Genomic DNA, 20571 nt, shown 5'->3' on the forward strand with positions numbered 1-20571 from the left:
TGCAGGAAGGTGGGAACTGGGACCAGTTTGCCCTCTGCCCCTACAGCCATCACCTACAAAGCCCAACACAGGGAAGGGAAAGATGAGCTCCTAAGAGCACGTTTTGTTGCTTAGACAAGTATCTTGGCTTCTGAAACTGCAAAGAAATTCGTGGCTCCCTTTGGAACGCTCACCCCTATTAGAAAGCTGGGCAGGTTTGGAACCCCTCATCAGCCCTTCCCTAAGCCTCGGTCTCTCAATCAGCGGCCAAATCCCCGGCGGAGCTGGCAGCTGCGGCAGACCCAGCAGGGATAAACGGGCCATGCACTTTGCAGCGCGTTGGTGGCACGGCACGGCGGCAGGGACAGCTTAACCCTCTTTTGCAGAACGGGTGCAGCAATGGCAGCTGGCGGGTGGCTGAGAGCCCCCTCTCCCTGGGGGGGGGACAGCCTGAAAATGGGCACGTGGCTCGGGGAGCTCCAAATACCCGTGCTTAAACAGAAGTCGCTTAACGTGTCTGCCAAGCCTGGCCTGTTTTCTTTCTCTCCACTGTTCTCCCCGCACCCGTCACAGGAATGCCTTTTCCACAGGGAGATGCATTTTCTGTGCCCAGTTTGTGATGCGTGTGACATCTTCAGTGAAAAATGAACATTTCTCCTGCAGCGTTTTCAGGTTTCTGCATCCCAAGAGGAGGTAATGAATGGGGATTTCAACCTGCAGCCCCAGGATGTCTCACTAGGGAGTTCAGGGAACACCTGCAGAAATGCACATCCATGCCCCAAACACGGAGCCGCGTTCTTGTGCCCGGCAGGTTTCCAGCCTTTTCATTCATTAAAGATGATCCAGGATGAAGACAATTAATTATTCACTAAGAGTCATTTTGAATTTTCACTGGCTGCAAGAGGTGCCTGTGGGACCACAGGAAAACAAGCATGGCAGCGAGGCACGGGCTTGCTCCACGCTGGCACGCTGGGTCAGAGCCCCCCACGAGCCTGCCAGACCAGTACCCTACTCCCCAGGGCCAGGCAGGCAGGCACTGGGGGGGTTGAAGCACCGTGCCAGCCTGTCATGAGCTGGCAGAGGCAATGACAGTAGAGTGTGAACCCTTCAGGGACCCCAGGAGCCTACTTGGGTTGCTATGCTGTGTTGCAAAAAGCAAAGCTGTCCCGGACCCGTGTTTTTCCAGCTGTGCAGACACCCAGAGGAACCAGGGGCTTACTGTACTGCAGGACACATTTTTCCCTGCTGTGAGACAGAAACCACCAGCTCAGGTACTGCCAGGTGAGAGGAGGGAAGGGAAGCCCACAGCCAGCTTGTATTAAAGGATGTGATAAAGATACCACTGTGGTTCATACCTGAATGAGTTTTAGGCCAGGGGCTGAGAGCAATACTAGCCCACGAGGCTATGCTGAGCTGCAGGCTGCGTGCCGGAGTTGCTGCCGGCACCGTGTCTGCCTGCGCCAGACTCAACAGCGCGAGAAACGTGAGCGGGGCTCGGCTCGCTCCTGGGAGCCCCTCTGTAAGGCCAGGGTGACTCTCCAGATTTCAGCATAAGTAGGAGAGGCGTTTGCACCTCCCTCGCTTTCGGTGGGGCATTATGTGCCTGAGCCAGGGTTCTGCTCAAGCAAAAGTGGCTGCACTTAACTGCTGTTCACGTTGGTGTAACAGCCATTGGCTGGGAAGTCTTTGTAATTACTTAGCACCAAGAAAACTGGAAGAATCTTACAGAATGAAATATCTCATAGAAACCCTAATTACTTCCCTAAGCAGAAAGCTAACAAGGTAGAGCACTAGCTGTGTTCTTTTCAGGTCATTTTATTCCAAATTGAGTTAATCTTATACCTGTGCTGTGCCCAGGGCTGTGCTGCAGGTACCCAGGAGGCTGTTCTGGCTGTTCTTACACCTTGTTCAAAACAAAATCTACTGGAAAAATTGCTAAGATGAGAGCTCAATGTTAGCCCACCGAGACTTTGCAGCATCCTGCATGTACTTATTATTTGCTATGATCAATGACACTGCAAAGGCTGTGTCCCAGGGTAGGAAATGCCTAATTGTATAAACAGGCTATACTGGGAAGGAAAACAGTACCCAGGAGAGAAAGCAGTGGTGCATTAGAAATAATGGGCTCTATCAGTGTGATTTTGTTGGGCAAGGTAACCTCGAAGATTTGTTTAAATAGGCCAGAGATGTGAGTGACTGCTACACTCTCACTTTGTAATACGTTTGCCAGTCAGAGAGCAGCTAGCAGTAAAGCCACTGCTTTTTACAGCGTAAGTTCATTTAAACCATGGCTCTGCAGTACTTGTTCTGTGGTGAGTTAAAGCAATACCTAGCGCATCTCTCTGTGTAGGAGAAATGGGTATTCAGACAGGAATAGCTGCGTTTGTGGCTTTTTTCTGTTCATTTTCTGCAAATTTCGAAGATCTCCTGAAGAACAAATATTGAATAGATCTGTTTCATGAGAAAAAAACTTAGAAGATTTGCCCCTGTGATCTATTCTCAGTTCTTGCTGTGGAGTCAGGATGTGGGACCAAGAGGACTGTGGAAATTTCCTGTTCCCAGGCAAGCAGCTAGCCCATAGAGCACAAACCCATTTTATTCTGTTAAAATAGAATATAGTGCTTGACATTAATGCTGCAGTGGAAAGCTGTATGCAGCCTCTTTCCTACGTTAATTTCCTATTTTATAGGACAAATTACAAATGTTGGGCTTGCATGACTGGCAGAGCAAGAACTGCTCAAGGCAACATAAACAACCAGCTATGAATAACAGCGAGCGAGGACTTTCACAACTTGCTTGCAGATAAATGAACAAGCAATACAGCTAAGGCCAAACTAGTTAGCTAATGTTTTTCTTTGTAATGCATGCACCTGCATTACCCTGCAGGTTGTAATATCCGGAGCTGATGTGGTAGTATATCTGTGTGAGTGGTGTCCCTTATTGCTTGGCGGTATACCCAGAGGCACTCACTAGATTTTGCTGGATGTATATTCAGACAGCTAAAGTGCAGAATCTAATCTTCCCAGCTCTCGCCATTTGTATAGGATGACTGTGCTAAAATGGATGGTCAAGGGGCAAAAGCTGCCTCCCTTACTGTAAATTTTGTGTATGAAACAACCGCAGGTCTGGATTTGGACAGCTGCCTTCTGCTTCTGAGTGAGTCCTGGCCTGCAGCGACCAGGCCCAGGCAGGAGGGAAGCAGCGTGTAAGAAACTGTTGTGTACCCCTTATGGGGTAGAAAAAAAGCACTGAAACCCACATGGTGTCTCTGCTTAGCTGTAAAACAAGGCCAAGGTGTTTAATGATGCCTGCTCCAAGGGTCTAGTCACCTTCTGACTCGGCTGCCTATGGCTTGCTCGAAAATCCCTGTCTCCTTTGCTGTGCTGTCCCCTGGCTGGCCTGGCAGGGACATTGCAGGGTGTTGCTCTGCACTGTTAAATGGGTGATTCGTTCCACCTTGTTGCTGGTTGCATTTTGAGCGGGGAGTGAAGGTGACCTTGGTACGTACTCAGTTTTCTGGAGTCTGTAAAGCAGAGCAAGATCAGTGGAGGCGAGTAGGCATTTCCAGTGTCAGTTATAGACCTTTGCATTTAGCAGCAAGCAACTTAGCATTTGCACTCGGATTTGCTAGGTACAGCGCACAAGGGCTGCATGCTGCGAAGGGGGGAGGCAGTTTAACTTAGTGCTGGGAGGACAACAGATCTGGGGTTTCGTGCAGTGCCAAAAAATTTGGTGGGAAAGAATGAGATTTGAAACAGTCCAAAACTCCAAGAGAAAGACACACGCTCTGTTTCTAACTTGTTAAAAATACTTAGAATAAAGCACCCTGAATAAAAGAATAGGCAAGCGTTTGACTTGCAGAGAAAACCCTTTTCCTTCCTTTCAGTTCTCTCAAGTGTTTTTCAAACTACTACTGTAAAATGGCACAAATCCACCAAATATTCTGGTCAAACCACATGCAGGTGTCTTTTTTTTTAAATGATGAGACAGATCACTTCATTGACCCGTCACCTGCAGCACAGGGCACCTGCTGCCAGACACAGAGCTGCCAAGAGCGCAAAGGCTCCGGAGCCCTGCGTGAGCTGGAAAGGGAAGAGCCAGGCTGAGAACGACGCAAAGCCGTCGCACTGGAACGGGAGCGAGTGGTGGCCCCGGGCAGGCAGAAGAGCCGTGGTATTATTGCTGGAGAAACTCTTGCCTTAGAAAACGGCCGAGGACAGACGGGTCCATCCGGGCAAGGTCTCGAGTGGGTTGCGGAGGGGTTGCCGGCCCGCTGCTGAGCCGTGCCACGGGTGAGCGTGTCCCTGTGAGCACCAGGTGGCAGTGCTGTCGCAGGGAGAGCCGCGGCGGTGGCAGCGGGTCCCGTGTGTCCCCCCCGGTGCCCCTGCAGGCTGGCGGGGCGCTGGGGAAAGTTCTGCTCGGGAAGCGGCCCGGCTTCCCCGCAGCCCTCGCCTGGGATGGGGCTGAGCAACAGCCTCTCCTTTCGCTGAGCTCCAGGGCACGCGTATTTTCCGAGTTGGAGCCGAAACTGTCTTTTTTTCCAGTTGCTGTTCAACAGGAAGCCCCCAGCTTGCAGGGCTCGAGTCCGACAAGTTTTACGTGGGATGTGGCGAAGGTGCTGACGTGCTGCACGCAGCGAACCGGGGCTGCAAATTCCGCCCGGTGGGAAGGGGGGTGGCGAGGTGCCTCGGCTCTGCCCCGGCTAGACCCGCGGGACCGGCGTGGATGCCTCATTTCCCCTCCTTCCTCTTGAACACGGGCGTTTAGAGCAGCATTTCTGGGCTGCCAGCAGCCCCGGTTCCCTCCGGCAAGCCCTGGGCCCTGGGAAAATCTCCCGGGGCGGCTTCGCTGCCTGCGTGAGACCCAGCCCCTCGCTGCAGAGCAAGCGGGCAGCAGAGGGGGGCCAGGGCCCAGCAGCTGTGCGAGCACATTGCTCAAAAGGTGAATGCTGTCAAGCTACCAGAGTGACCTGGGGGGGTGTTGCTGTGCAGAAGTCCCAGTTTAAATGAATAAAGGTCTTCCAGACAGCTGTAAAAAAACCCTTCCTCTGCATTTACAGTCTAGGGGGTTTTTTCCCTTCTTTTTTTTCTCTTTTCTTTTTTTTTTTCCCCTTTCCCCCTTCTTTTTTCTTTTATCTTTTTTCCCTTTTTTCTCTTACCTTTTTTCTTCCTTTTCCCCCTTTTTTCCTTTTCCCCTTTTTCCTTTTTCCCCCCTTTTTACCTTCTTTTTTTCTTATTTTCTTTTCTCTTTTTTCTTTTTTCCTTTTTCTATATTTCCTTTTCTTGCCTTTTTCTCTTACCCACTTTCTCCCCTTTTCTCCCCTTTTCTTTTCCCCTCTTTTCTTTTTTCCTTTTTTATCTTTTCCCTCTTTTCTTTTTTCCTTTTTTATCTTTTCCCTCTTTTCTTTTTTCCTTTTTTATCTTTTCCCTCTTTTCTTTTTTCCTTTTTTTATCTTTTCCCTCTTTTCTTTTTTTTTAATCTTTTCTCCCTTTTCCTCCTTTCCCCCCCCCCCTTTTTTTTTTCCTTTCCCCCTCCCTTTTCCCTTGAGTCGGGGGCAGGCCGCAGGCGACTCCTCGCCCCGGGATGCTCATCTTCGGCCCCGCGGTGTGTGCGCGGCTGCGGAGCGGCAGTGGCGACCAGCGGCGGCTCAGCCGCCGCTGGGCGGCACTGCCGCTCCGCAGCCGCCCCCCACCCCCCCATCGGCCTATGTGCTTGGTAGCTTTTTTATATACTGTTTATATATGCTGTTTGATAATTGGTGCATTTTTGGCAAGCATTTGCAGACATTAAAAATGATGGAACTAAAGAAAGGGTGGGAGAGGGATGCTTCAGAATGGGCATAGTTTAAGATAAAAATCATTAGTGGTGTCTTTCCCATGTAAATTCAGGGGTGTATGCCCTTATCTGGACTGATGTAAATAGGTAGTGATTTTTTTCCTAATTTTCTTAAATCCGTGTGGGTTAGATTGTGAGCCTCAGCATCTCTTACAGCATGAAGAGCGCACACTGCTGCGTAGGGGACAGGACTGGCCTGCTGCCAGAGACATGGCAGCAGGTTTTTTTGTGTCTCTTGGTGCGGTAGAAGTACGTAGTACATGGTCAGCCCCAGGGGGACAGCATTGTAGCTTGGTGAAAAGAAACTCAAGCTTGGTTTTTTCCTCGTTTCATTGGTGATTCTTGTATTTTTCTCAGTTTCAGGAGCAACGCTGGTGTGGTTGCTTCACCTTGCACAGCAGGCTCTCTCTCTTTCCAGCTCCCATATCTGGCTGCTGTCCCCCTCTGTTGCATGGCAGTCTGTGGATCCTCGTGCCATGGGATTGTCCACCTTCATTAAAAAAGGGATTAATTGAGCCCCTTCCAATCTTAATTGTAAATACCTGATTTGAACTATTCCATATGGAAAAAGGAAAAAATAGACTTGCTCTGACCCATAGACCACTGGAAACAAAACTGGGAAAGCTTTGGCTTAAATGCAGTGGTGACCAGGATGCCCCAAACAAAAACCCACGTTGGATTTATGAGATCAAATGAGGCAAAATGAGATCTTCTCCCAATTTTAGAAAAAAGAAATAATCATAACCTGGGGAGCTTTACTTTGTTCCAAATCATTATCTAATTGCACTTCAAATTTTTCCATGAGAGACAAATTCCAAGATATTTTGCAGTCGTCCCCCCAAAAAAGACATTGGGAAGTTTAAAAAGTTTTGGGGGTTCCTGAAAATTAACCTTTTAAAGGTTAAATAATGTGGAAAAGAAACAAGATTAATTTCAAGCAAACCAAAATAGTTCTGTGAACCCAATATTGTTTTCCAGGTTTTTTAATTCATTGTAGGAAAAAAAGATGACTCAGTGCAATGCTGTGTATTTTTTCTTATTTTTGTCACTCTCCTCACATGCACAAAAAAAAACCCTGAAAAAAATTCTGAAGTTGCATATGCTGAGAACTTTAATCCTACAATCCTGTGAGGTGCAGTTACTCTTGCCACGCTGCTGTAGCTGAATTCCTCAGTTGTTTATGCAGAAAGGAAAAGGATCTTTCTGAGTGGGAAACATCTCTGTGAAGCCGTGGTGCTTCCCAGGAGCTGGATGGAGGCTGCAGGACCGACCCCTGTTCAGCATGCTGGAAGAACAGGGCTTCCCCGACACCCATGAGCACTGTCTCTTGCCAGTCAAAATGATTTTGTTGGTGCAACCCTGAGGCCTGTGGGGGTTTGGGTGGGATTAGCGGGTCCCCGCTGCTCTTTTGGTGGCTGTTGGGGCACAGGGTCAAGTGTGCCCCAGCCTTGCTTGGCACCTCCATCTTCTTCCCTGCTTCTGGGCTGCCGAGCTCCTGTGTCATGGTACTGGGTGTAGAGGGACTGTGGGGCTAAAAAAATGAAGTCCTGGAGAAGCAAAGTGGCAACCTTGTCATTTATAGCAGTGCCACAGAAATCCTGCAAGCTGTAAATATGCTGGAAGAGCTGGTGAGGGGGGAGAGTGTGGCTGGTGGGGCCAAGGCTTCTCTGCAGCAGTGGTGCCAAGCCCTCTTCTTATGGCCTTGCAGGGGGAGGTAAGATATGACAGGGTGTCAGCTCGTGGTGGAGAGGAGTTGAGCTGGACGCCGAGGGGACACTATGAAAGGTGGCACCTGAAGAGTGTGTCGGTCCGTTCAGAAAGGGGGGGCCTTTCTTGACAGCTCCATCTATGCGAGCATGGGGAAAGTGGGGGCTCCTCCGTCAGCACCCCTTACCTGCATTGCTTGAAAAATCCTACCCTGAAATCCATCTGACCCCCTGGGAAAGTATCTTTGCAAGCTTTCGTATGGTGGAGACTCACAAAAGGAGTATCATTGCCCTCCTTTTATGGATGGGAGGAATTCAAAGCCTGGGAGGAGGAGGGTACGCATATGTGGTCACTCTGCGGGTTGGTGGCGGACGTGGGAGGTAAAATGAAGCCTGTCAACTCAGTGCTTTGCTCTTGGTATTGAGGATGATCTGCAATGTTTGTGTCTCAAATGCTTCAGTGCTGTGCTTGTGAATCAGACAGAAAGACTGCTTTAAAAACAGGCAGTCTAGTTTTAGAGCTGGCATAATCATAATTCCTATGCCACTAGGAGCAGAAGGGGAGGAGCAGATAAAAATCAGAAAATTAGAATTTATTACAATAAAAGCCAAAGTGCTAGAAGCCAAAACTGTCATTGTAATGCGAGCTCTATTTTGATAGTGTGCTATTACATTGTATAAGAGGTTGAACATGCGTAAGAATATCTTGGTTGGTAATTATCTGATTTGTGATATGTAGCTAATGTGTATTTGTTGTTCTGCCGTACATTATGCAGCAGCAATTCATTTCTAAACAACACTAACTGGCAATATAGCAGTTCAGTGCAGAAATTACAGGCATAAACATAAGTTTTACTTAGGCTGAATAGTAGCTAAGTTGAGAGACCAGCAATCCTGGTCAGGGGGGATCTTCTGGGGTGAAGAGCTGAGGGTATGTCTCTCCCTAACTCACCCTGCTACCAGAATACTCCCTGCCAGATGATACTGGGTATCCCCAAAGTATCTGGCAAGCAGAAAAGACACATGCAGACAGATGTGGGTACCAGCTGGCCGGTGGACCCCACACGTGGGAGCTGACAGCTTCCCTATTCTGGAATAAGTTTGTGGAAAGTCATGTCTCTGCAGACTGCACCAATCGATAGCAAAGATCTGCAGGAGTTGCTTTCAAATTAGATAAGCTTTGGAGCTGATGTCTGAATGATAGTAACAATATAAACACTTGACTGAATGCCCTCCTGTCATTGCATCCCTAACAACACTTACATAAGACCATTTGTATTTTATGTGATCTTATTTTCTTTCGCTTTATTTAACGACACCACTAAATAAAAACACTCAATAATTGCTGTTGCTTACTTTAATTCATCAATTAAATGAGTAAGGCTATTAGGATAGCTATATTTTAAGATGGAACAATTAGCAAAGGTTAAAGGGACAGCGCTTATTAAGAAAACCTACTGAGTGCGCATCAAATATCTCCCCATTCTTAGTGCATTAAAAAGGGATTTTTTTAAAGACCAAAAGTATTGGTGCTACAGATGAGGGAGAGGGTCTCTTGGCTCATGTTATTGCAGGCTGTGTCACACTGTCTTTTCACAAATGCCTGCAAAAATCCTCACTGGAAAGGAGGGAGCAGAATGACAGCAGAGATGTACCCACCGGTCCTATTGGAAGTGTCTTACTCCTCTGATCGCTAGAAACCATGTCTAATTTCTAGTCTAAATTTATTCTTGGCCAGTTTCTACCCGTTTGCTCTTGTGCCAGCATTGTCCTTCAGCTTATCTGTCCTTTGGCTGCTGTAATTTATGCCCTGTTTACATTTCTTTCTGCCTGGGCAATGAAGATCTATGAAACATGTCCATTCTGCTTTAGTTTGTAGCCAGTTTCACTTTCTTGATTGCTCCAGTGCCAGGGTTTCAAGCAATACAAGGCAGCATCCTTTGTTTTAAAAAGAAAAACTTTCATTCAAGCTGTACAATATTGTGGGTGTATTTTCTGTTTGATTGAAGGTTTATGAATGCTCCTTTTTTAAATTTTTTTTTCCTCACAAAATTGAGAAGCCGGGCCAAATTCAAGCTGACAGAGTCCATGTGAAATAGTTAAATAAATAACAACAGAAAGAAGACTTTTCAGACTCTACATTTTGCCAGGGGTCCAGAAAGAAAAGTGAGAGGATTGCATTAGCTGCTGGAGCCATCCAAGTGCACATAATAAGGCTGGGAGTAGCATGTAGCCTTTTCTAGAACAAATGCCTGGTGCCTGCCTCCTTACGTCAACTTTTTTTTGAAGGGGAACTTCGCAGGAATCAGTCTGGCATGTTTAATTGGGGCAAGAGCTGGTTCATGCTGCACAGGGATCTCTTGCATACCCCATGTTCAGCACAGAGCATCGGTAGTGCAAGGGGCTGAGGCTGGAGCTTGCAGGGGGATCCCTGGAGCATCAGTGAGAGCTGGAAGTCTGGTTCATTTGTGTCCATTTTGATAATCCTAGCCCATGTTTTTTTGGCTCATGACAGTTAAGACTTGCTGATGAATAAGCAAGAACCTGAAAGCTGTTGAAGGTAATGAAGTGTCTATGAAATATGCTCCTTCACAAGGACATGTTTGTGTTGCATATGCTCCTTTTACTGCTACTGTCTTCAAGCTTCTTTACCTGCATTTTTAATAAGGAGGCAGACACTGCCCTGGTAGCTACAGATCTTCACACTTAATTTCCTAAGTGCCTGAGTTTGTCATGAGGAAGTTGCTGCAGACTTAAAAGTAGCTCTATTTCTCAGTCACTTCATTGTCAAATCAGTCTTGTCATGTGAGGGCACCTTCTTGCGCTCCACATTTTACGGCATTTGAGGTGGGCTAGAGTGCGTATTAGAGGCACTGGTTTCTAGAAGTATCAGCTACAATGAACTGAAGAAATACTATATTTGCCTCTTAACACTGGGAAAGCATTCTTTAACAAACAGAAGAATCCCCAAAGCCAAGCAAATGGGAGACAAAGCTTGCATGAGGCTTATGAAAACAAGTCAGGGAAGACAGAGAGAGCACCCTTAGAACCGGGTCACAACTAACCTGCCCACGCCACTAACAGGAGGCATAATCCAACCTTCCTCCAGGCTGGAACTGCCCAGCACATTTTGCTTCACTTCCTTTGGGTGGGGAAGTTTTCCAGGAATTCAGGGCCTCTGGGGCTGCTGAAGACAGAGGCACCAGCAGGACCCAACTCTCCTGAGGAGCAGGGACCTTGAGAGCTAGGTGGCTTCGTAAAAATAATTTTGTGCATCCTTTTCCCTGGTGCAGAGGATCTGAGACTGTGAAAGTATCAGGATTTCAGCCCCTGGCCCTCTTTCAACTCTGAAGGATGCTCTTTGGGCAGAAAATCCTAACATGCCTCTGCAGCTAATGGATAGCTGGTCATCTCTGTGTGGAGTGCTGATGGTCTCCATTGCCACATTGCCACCTGTACCCAGCACAAAGCCATGTTCTCCTTAAATACTGACAAAAATGTCTCTTCAGAAGCCTCCTAATAATTACTCAAGTACCCACTTAAGTGGCTTTTAATTTAGGCTCCCCACCCCCATACGCGTACATTTTGCAATTGCCAAGCACAGCTAGTCTTATGTATAAGCTTCTGCCAAAAGAAAATGTAAATAACTTGCCCCTTGGTTTATACTGCCTCGCATGAAGTATGGTGAGCCCATAGCATCTCAGAAGATGGTATTTCCAACAGGCTAGAGCAGAAGCATTCAATCATAATGAAAGATGAAAGCTCTTATTGTGAGTTTCCCTACATCCGACAACACTTGGCAACACTACAGCATCTTTTGTTGGAGTGCTACTGGCTGCCTTGCCAGCTCGTCTCATTACCAGAGGCTGCCCCTTGCTCCTGCGCTGGGGCAGGAGTGTCGCACAGCAGACAGCTGCCCCAGGAATGCCTGTGGGCTCCTGCAAATGCTGTGGGGCAGGTGGTAAGGATAAGCCATGGCCATCATGCTGGGTGCCACAGGAGGGGCAGCTGACACTGTCCCTGGGGCGGTGGGGAGGGAACATTCCCAACTTTGCAACATTCTTTATGGTGGTAGAAAGGGAAACTCATGGGAACCTGCCCTCTCATCCTGAAGGACCCAGCTGCATTCAAAAGGGAAGACTTTAGGACATGACTTTGGTGGGTAAGCAGTGTCTCTTGCCTGTTTCTCCGTGCCTGATAGAAGGCATTGCACTCTGCTTATTTCTCCTGTTTTACTGGGGTAGTCTCTAGACGCCAGGTTCAATCAATGACTTGCTTGTAGCAGGCTCCAATAGCCCTTTAACTGAATAATGGGTTTTTTTGTGTTACATCATGGAATAAGACCAAAGAGATGCTAACTCTTTCCCTGAAGTGGGAAAAGAAACATGCATATGAAGGGGGAGGACAGGCAAGCATGACCAGAGAGGAGGAGAGAAATCACACTGTACAGGAATTCCTTGTCCAAGACAGGAGCTGTAGGAAGGTCATGAATAAAGGATGCGAGGAAACAGCGTTGCCCATGCCCAAAACCTGTTCTTGGAAAGCCCCAGAAGAGCCCTACAAAGTTGCTAGAGCAGCTATTGCAGCTTCTGCTTTAAGCATTTCTGGAGTTCAGCAGCCTGAGGGCAGAAAAGGCCAAAACTGTAATTCATGTCAGAAAGTTACGTATGAGTGATACAGGGTGGGAGGCTGTGATGGATACTTGCAGAAGGAGCAACCAAGCAATCGGTAGTGGTGCCTTTTTCCCTTGAAAAATGCCATTTTATGAAAACTGTGGGAGGGAGAAAGGAAATAGTCATTTCAGAAGAGCCTGTTGCACAGGGATTTAAAGACCCAGTTTCATGCCGCTGCTCTGCCTAGTACAAAAGCAGAGGCTTGAGTCTTGGTCTTGAAAGTTGGTGAGACTGCCAGTTCTACCACAGCATTGTGCTTTCTTGCTCTTCTGGCATTTCATCGTGAGCTCCAAAAGGTCTCATTTTTATTCCTTGTGGGGAAGAAACATAACTTTGAACCCAAGATTTTCTGCAAAGTGTATTTCTCTTCATATTAGCTCTAATACTGACTGATGCCGAGTGAGTCTCAGAAGTGAGACGGAAGGGACTATTTGTGATTGTGCAGTCTGGTCTCCTGCTTCACTCAAGTCAGGACTGCAGCGAGCCCATTAAGTCCTTTGTGGCAGGCATATCAATAGGGCAAGAAACTTCTCGATAAGTGGGATTTGGACTAGATGTTAGGAAGAGCCTTTCTTACCTGAGGGTGGTGCAAAGCCACATTCCGTAGGGAGCTGTGGGATTTCCACTGCTGCAGGTCCCTAAGCAGCAATCGGACCAACCTTGTCAGCAATGATGAAGGTACTGCTGGCACAGTACAGGGGTGACCTCTCCAGGGTCCTTTGTACCCTGTGCGCTATGATATCAGTTCATCTATTTTTGAAAGAAGTTGGCTCTTAGGGTGAAATGATAGAGAATCCATCACAACTCTTGCCATATCATTCTCTTGATGAATTACCTTTGCTATTAGCAATAAACATGAGCCCTGCCTTGACTCATAGCCTCCAGATCTCATTCTGACTTTGCTGGATTGAAAGAGCCCCTCCTTTCAAAAATGTTCTCACTGAGAGGTGAGAGATTTATCAGTCAGGGCCAAATCTTCTCTGTCATTCTCTTGGATACAAAGGATCTCAACCATTTTTCCTCTGTGGCCAGATTTTCAGCAACAGCAAACTATCAGTGGTCACAGTATTAACAGGCTAAATACAACTGAGTACCAAGAGCATTTTCACAGGGTGGCCCCATGTGAATCCCCTGTAGATGTGCTTATTACTGCAACAAAGAGACTGAACTGCTCGAGTCTCTCACTATACCCGTATTCTTTGTAGCCCTCAGACCCTCTTGAAGCTATGTTCTGATCCCTGCCGCTTCTGAAGTGTAGCAACCAGACTTTGTGACTTTCATGATGCTGGTGTTTACTGCACTGGGTACAAATGTGGCAGAGCATTTCTGCTTCTGCTCCCTATTGCTCCACGCATGCACCCATGGGCTTGGGCTCTCCTAGCTGCAGTTCTGTGGAGAAAGCTGCTGTTCAGCTCGCGCTCTGTCTCATGGGTCTCAATTCCCAGTTACTGCTTTCCAGGAAAAAAGAGAAGTGCCCAGTCTTGAAGTAATACAGACTGCACAACTTATCCCCAGGGGTTTGATCCGGCTGCATTAAAATGAAACTTGTTTCTATGAACTCAGATGCCACGTCAGTTCAGTTTAGTCTCTTCACCAGACCTGCTGTGATCATTAATTACTACTGCATTAGTCTTTGTATCCTTGGCAAACTTAGATTTGCTTCCAGGCCACTGATACCTTTATTGGTGTCTGGATTGCAGTAGCTGTGAGAGTCTGGGGAGAGAAGACGTGGGATTACATTTTACTGGGGAGATAGAAGAGTTGATTTATTGCTGGGGAGGGAAATAAATTACAATGCCAAGAGGTGTGTTTGGAGGCCAGGGGTATGTGGGGGAAGTGATGTATTCACTCAGATCCTTTTTACCCAGCACTTCAGGTCAGCGGGGGATGAAGGAGTCTTCAAACCTTTTCCTAGCTGTATGACAGCTGTAATCTCATATTTACATTTAGTGTTGAGTATGCCCTTGTAGTATGCGGGAGAAATAAGCAGGTTTGGTTAAATAAGATGCAGTCTGGATGCATGTAACTTCAGAGGCGTCCTGAGGGCAGGATTAATGTCCCAGCACTCCTGTTCTGCAGAGCTTGATGGCAGTGGGACTACCAGGTTTTGTCAGAGTCACTGCATTGCCTGTGAGCTCTCCAAACTCCAAGGAGCCTTTGCTGAGTGACAGAGCAACGGGCTGCTCCTTTGAAGCATTGCTGTTCCGACCCAGCAGTATTTGAGATACTATCTGGCTCAGGCTGCAAATGCTGGGCTTCTTAGGGATTTGGAGGCTTGATGAAGGGATGAGCAAAGTTTGGGGTCAGGGAACTTTCCAAGGCCTCTTTAGGTCTGGCAGAATCCATTATGTGCAGATAGATTTCTGGGTCTGGAGGGAGTTTGTTATTTCTCCTTGACAGCTTCTCTCCCTTCCTCCCCTCTTGGCCTATGCTAGTGCAACACACGTGCACTAAGGAGGCTGAATGTCTCCGATCTCCAAGCCTTGACTTGCTGTGGAGCAGACAGTCCCACAGCCCTGCTGGAGGAATGCGATAGGGGTTTCGTTCTCCCGCTCTTCTTTTTATCATTCTCAATCACATAATCGGGCTGGTTTGCCTCAGCCAAGATCTAATCAGGAAGGATCTGTTTGACTTTCAGCAAAGTCAGCTTGATGGAAACTTTAAATTTTTGGGGCTTTTCCTGACACGCTTGAAAACGGTTTTGGTTGGAATCAGCGTCTGGCTGCATAGTTACAACGTGATAAGGTTTCACAGCTTGAGCAGCTTTCCTTCCTCCCAGGGAGGGGGAAAAAGCATAGGCAACCCATTAGCCAAGGGGTTTGGAGGCCCTGGGCCTGAAACTGCACTGTGGGGTCACACTCCCCTCTCCACCCAGACCACATCACCTTCAAGCAGGTGAGATGTAAAGCCAGACACAACTAGTTTCAATGTCCATGGGAATTGGGCACCTCTGGCATTATTGAAACTGTAGGCCAAAACGGGCTACAGGCTGTCATCAAATGGGATTCAAAGAGAACGATGGGGATGGCTGACCTGCCTTAGGGAGGAGAAGGTTGTAGTTGTCCTCTTGTTCATGACAGTGCCACTACCCTGAGGTCTGAGGACTAGGTCTCTGCTTCAGACAAGAGAAGGGCATGATGTGTGTGTATTCAGTCTCAGGCTCATGACTGGGGTTGTTCTGTGGTGCCTATTTCACCTATTTCAGCCTCAAGCTCCTGCTCCGCATTAAAAGCACCAGGAATGTGGTCTTTTCCTCTTTCTCGCATGCCGTGAATGCAGATGTAAGACCTGGGATGAAATCTCAAGTCACGCCCTCCCTCCCCTTCCAGTTCCTTGCAGTTCCTGTGGCTTAGGGCTATTAGATGGGTTGCCATGGCTGAAAAACTCCCTAAGGGGCGGATGGAGGGAGTTGCTGGATGTTCTTGAGAAGCCCAGTGAGGAAGAGGAGGTGGAGGAAGGGAGGTAGCAGTCTGTGCTGTCTTTTAAAGTCAGCTATAGTACAAGCAAGAAGATACTTGAGGGTTTTTTTCTGTGTGTTTACGTGGGCACTTTTAAGCCGGGAGCAGCTGGTTGGCTTTATGTCCCTTGCTCAGGAAGAGAGGGCTCCTTGCCTCGCACAAGGTTATCTGCAAGTAGAGTACCAATCCTTTCACTGCTCCTTGATTGGAGACCCTTCAGTGAGGCCTCCTCCCTGCATTGCCTTAACGACTGAAGTGCGGTGTGGGAGCTGTCACTAGACAGGTATTTGCAGGCCCTTTCCCTTCGACTGCTGCCACTAATGAAGCCACAACTGAAGCACATCACTGCAAGGACAGCAGTTTTTCATGCCCTGATCCCCTTGGGGAAGGCAATGGCAGAATGGCTGATGAAAAGGACTGGTGGGGTGGGGTGGTAACAGCAGCTTTGAGGTAAGCCCCATCTTGAACAAGCCCCAGGTCTTGCTCTGGCATGTGGGACAGGCACTGACCTGTCTGCAGGGAGCTCTCTCTTCATATGTGGGAACAGTTTCAGATGCCCCCTGCTACTACTCCTTTTCAGGCTTCGTTTTGGGGAGATGACTTTTGCAGCAAGGCGTAGGTAGCAGAATCGACCCTAGACTGTGTAGCTTCCTGCTGTTCCCAGCCGGTGCTTCCAGAACCCAGGAGACAAAGTCTATTCAGCCATACAGGAGGCTTCTTGAAGAGAAATGCATCATGGCATTTTCATTCCTAGACAGCTACAGTTCCCTTCAGTGAAGCAAAGCTTTCTTGTGTTCCCGTGGCTCCACCTGGTATAGGCAACAAGTCACTGAGGAGAAATAAAACCTTCTGTTAAGTAGAAAACCTCTCTTAAAAATGAAAAAAATGTATGTGAACATATAAAATCCAAGCAGAATTATTTCTTTTTCTGGGCTCCAGTTGGTTTTGTTGTGTTGGTGCTGCTTGTGGCCCGGTTTTTGCAGCAGTGGTTTCATTCTGCAATCTGCATAACTGCTTACCTGCCACTTTCTTTAAGACACAGGCAAGCCCAACTTCTCCCCAGGCTAGAGCTGTTTTTAAAGACACCGGGTAGGCTAATGAATACTCCTCGTGATGAGTTGCAAATTTTGTTTTAATTGAATCTTTGAAGCCAAAAAAGGGAGTGAGGGGCCCATTAAATAAATTATTTTAATATAGCAATCAGATGATGCAGGCTCTTCTGTGTTTATTAAAAGGCCTAGTCAGCTCAGAGCTCAGCTGTGCGAGAAAAGCCCAGAAAGCCAGCCAGTTTTCATACTCCACTGCTGTTTTAGGGCCAGATCTCTCTCCCCGAACAGCATATTTTTAAGTGGCCATATGAATTCTGATTAGGCATCCAAACATAGATATAAACCCATGCATTGTAAACAGAATTACCCTGCACATAAAACGAGCAAAATACTGTAAGGTCTTTTCTTTATCAGGTTACCCAGGCATGTTTTTTTTTTAAAAAGTCCACCCACGCAGAGAGACTGGGGAATGCCAAAGCTGCATGAATTTTAATTATGCCAGACATGCAACAAGGGGCTACCTTGTAAAGAATAAAGTTAATAAAACATGGATATGGGCTTAATTCTGCTTAATAAGCAGCCCTGGCAATGCACATTTTAGATGTAATTTACACAGCGTGGAAATTGGGTACAATTCTTAAGAGGTGTCTGCATGCAGACTTTCAAACTCAACAGTGCTTTCCTATTGGAAGAGATTTGTTGCTATGCTGCTGTAAAATGGTGAATTAGGCCATTCATAATTATTGGCCAGAGATGGGCGTCTTTCTTTTCCCCATTCAACTACAGCAATATGCATATACATTTTAAAGTGGTATTAAATTTAAATCTTTTCCTCAACTTTCGTGCATGCATTTTCAGTAGCTATGCAGATAAAACAGCAAAAAACCTGCATACACTTCTATCTGTAGTTAGCTCTGTCTGTACAGAATTAGTAAAGCAGAGATATGCCTAATGACTGAATCTACAGAACATAGCCCATGGCTTTTGAAGGCTCTATGAAAAATAAACAGGATATTCTGTTAGCAACCCTGCGGGAATTATTGCACTTCACTAAGGAAAGATGCCAATAATCTCCGTTTTGACCTAGATAGATCGTTCTGTTTAGGAAGGTAAGGGAGTGCAATTCTAGATCTCTTCTCTGTTCAAGCCACCAAAGCCCTGAAATTCCGCCAGGCCTTCATTTTAAACCTCAGCACTGAGGACAGAAGAGTTTATTTATCAAGTGAACAAAACCTCAGAAATGACAGTGTCTTGAAATGTTTATGTTGGCCTCCTTCCATAGCGAGTGCCTAATGCATAGACTCCTGTATGCTTAGGGTGGGGTGGGGATATTTAATAAACACTGTGAGTCTGATTTTCCAACAGCCATGGGGAGTCTGACCCTCTGCCTGCTCCTGTGCGCAGGATGCGGCCTTTCTCCGCAAACTGCAGGAGGAGCATTGGCATATCTCTCCAGCGTGATCAAAACACTGTCTTGCTTGTACATTTTATGAATCAGTGCTATTCTCTCCTTCCCTCTTCATAGTGTGCACTGTGCAGCTTTCCAAACTGGGACTGGAGGTGAGGAGAGAGCCCAGGGTAGAAGAGGCAGGGGAGAAAAATTGTCTTAATAAACTTATAAGATAGAGATGATTTTATTCTATTAAATATAGCTAGATAAATATGTTAAAACAAAATTATGTGCCTTAAGGAAAAATGCCATATTGGCCCAGTTTGATCAAAAAATTCAGCTTCCATTGGCGGCAACGAGGAATGCAGCCCCTGGATTCAACAGGGGCTAGTTGGTATGGAACGGATAGGCTGCACTACCCTCAAAGAGGAGTAGCTGACACAGATGAAAATGGGAGATGTTTTGAGCCCTGTTTACCCAAATGGAAGTTGAAGGAGAGAACTTCCACTGGCAGAGACCAAAGCACATGGAGGCTTTTCTGTTTCACTTGGCAGCCCACCAAAGGTAACGTTTCACCTGCAAGAATGACAGTGCAGGAGCATGATGAGGTTGGCCTTCAATTCTCCAGCTCAAGACCGCTCTGGGCTTGCTTAGTGTTTATAAAAGCACGGACTCTTCAGAAAATTATGTGAAGCTGGGGCATGATCCAGAGTGGTGCAGAGCAGATGCGCATGCCGGTGATGTCACCAGGAGTTCATGGCACTGGGCCTGCGTTCAGAACCAAACCCTGTGGACTCCTTGGCCATCTATAAATACAGACCGACCTGCATGTTAACAAATGCAACATTATGTTCAATTTCCCAAGCTCTGCTTTAATTTAATTCCGTCACTGCAGAAGCAGAGAGACCTGGGAGAAGCATTTCTTCTTAGAGTTGCAGCAGCTCTCTTTCTAGATTCACAAATCACCAGAAAAAGAAAATACTGTGACCAACTTTATCACTGATTAGGATCATTTTTTAAGTGCAGAGCTGCTGCCTCTAGTTTACAGCTACACAAGAAAACAAATTAGTCGCATGTCAAAATAACTGAAACTTATCTAATATGGGGAGGGGAATAAAATAGCATTCTTTCACCCCAGATTTGAAGACTACAGGCAAAAAAATATCTTTATATATAGATGGAGAACCTCTTTCTCGAGCAGATATCAGGTTTGCTCACATCCTTTGAAGATGAAGCTTTGGATAATTCACTGGCAGTTCAGACAGTGATTCTCTGATTGCAAACAGCTTTCTTTAGGCCATGCCTGTACCTTGTACTGCAGCATTCTTTGATGTCAAGTGTAATAATCCGGCAGAGAAAATTAAAATATGAAGCATTTTAGTTACAGGAAAGGGAAGAAAAATCTTTATTGATTGGGACAGTGAAATCTGCTCAAAAAAGTTGGCAGCAGTTAAAAAGAGATCAACAGCCAAACATTTATATCTCCCAAATGGTTTTGAATATCTTTCTCCCCTGTTCTCTCCCGGAGAACCTGATTCTACCTTGTTTTGGCATGTGTAGGGATTAAGAGTGAAAATCAGGAAGTAATGCCAGAGTTTAGTTAATCTTTATGGACATAGTCGTGGTTGTTTCAGTTGCCTTTTTTTCCAACCCATTAAAACAGTTTAGAGCTGAAGTTCTTGCAGTGAAGTAGTTACAGATTATTTTGCTGAAGTTAACAGTTCCAGGGGGTGTCACAAACTGGTTTAAAGTGCCCTCTTCAGCTGGGCACATGATTCACCCCCACACCTTCAGGACCGGATTAGTCTTGTCCTGCCACTGGCACTGGCCAAAGCATAGCTGGGCAGGTCTTCTCTTCCCAGCCGAGATCCCCCGTCCCTCCACCCTGACTGACTGCTCTATGCTCCCCCAAGTATCTTGCTCATCACCTCCTGCACATACACTCACTAGCTGTTACTTGAACCTGAGATCTGGAGAGCACCATTCTTACGGCAGCAACAGCAGCTACTTATCTGGATAAACAGGGATGTATATCTGCACCTTCAATTTTGTTGTGGCTGGGGATACAAGGGAGCCCACCCGGCTCCTGCGGGCTGGCCCTAGCAGAGCAACCTGCTGATAAACCGGTGGTCTGCCTCGGACCGCTCTAACCAGAGGCAGCCCGGTCGTGCCCACCGCTGCAGCCGGCCTGCCCGCTCCCCAGCCGACGCACCGACCCCCGACTCCCCCCCGCGGCAGCGCAGCCCGTGGGGTGCCGGGGGCTCCCGCCCCGTCTCTGCTTGCACGGAGAAGCAAGGGAAAGCCACGGAGATGCCCGGCTGCTGCGGCTGGGTGCTCGGGCACCCCCAGCAACGGCCGAGGAGGTGCCCGGGGTGGCTGCAACGAGTGGCGGGCGGCTCCCTCGGACCGGGGCCGGGCGGGGCTGCGGCTCCGGGGAAGCCCCCGGCTCCCCGCGGGGGCGGCGGGGCCGGCCCGGGGGCC

General features: G+C 47.3%; 1 protein-coding gene across 2 annotated transcripts in view; it reads left to right on the forward strand.

Annotated features, from left to right (window-relative positions):
- FGF12 (fibroblast growth factor 12) overlaps positions 1–20571 on the forward strand; it is a 236736-nt gene that overhangs the window by 109940 nt on the left and 106225 nt on the right. The window lies entirely within an intron of this gene.

The sequence above is a fragment of the Haliaeetus albicilla genome, chromosome 9 (assembly GCF_947461875.1).
Source record: "Haliaeetus albicilla chromosome 9, bHalAlb1.1, whole genome shotgun sequence".
In the NCBI taxonomy this organism is placed as follows: Eukaryota; Metazoa; Chordata; class Aves; order Accipitriformes; family Accipitridae; genus Haliaeetus; species Haliaeetus albicilla.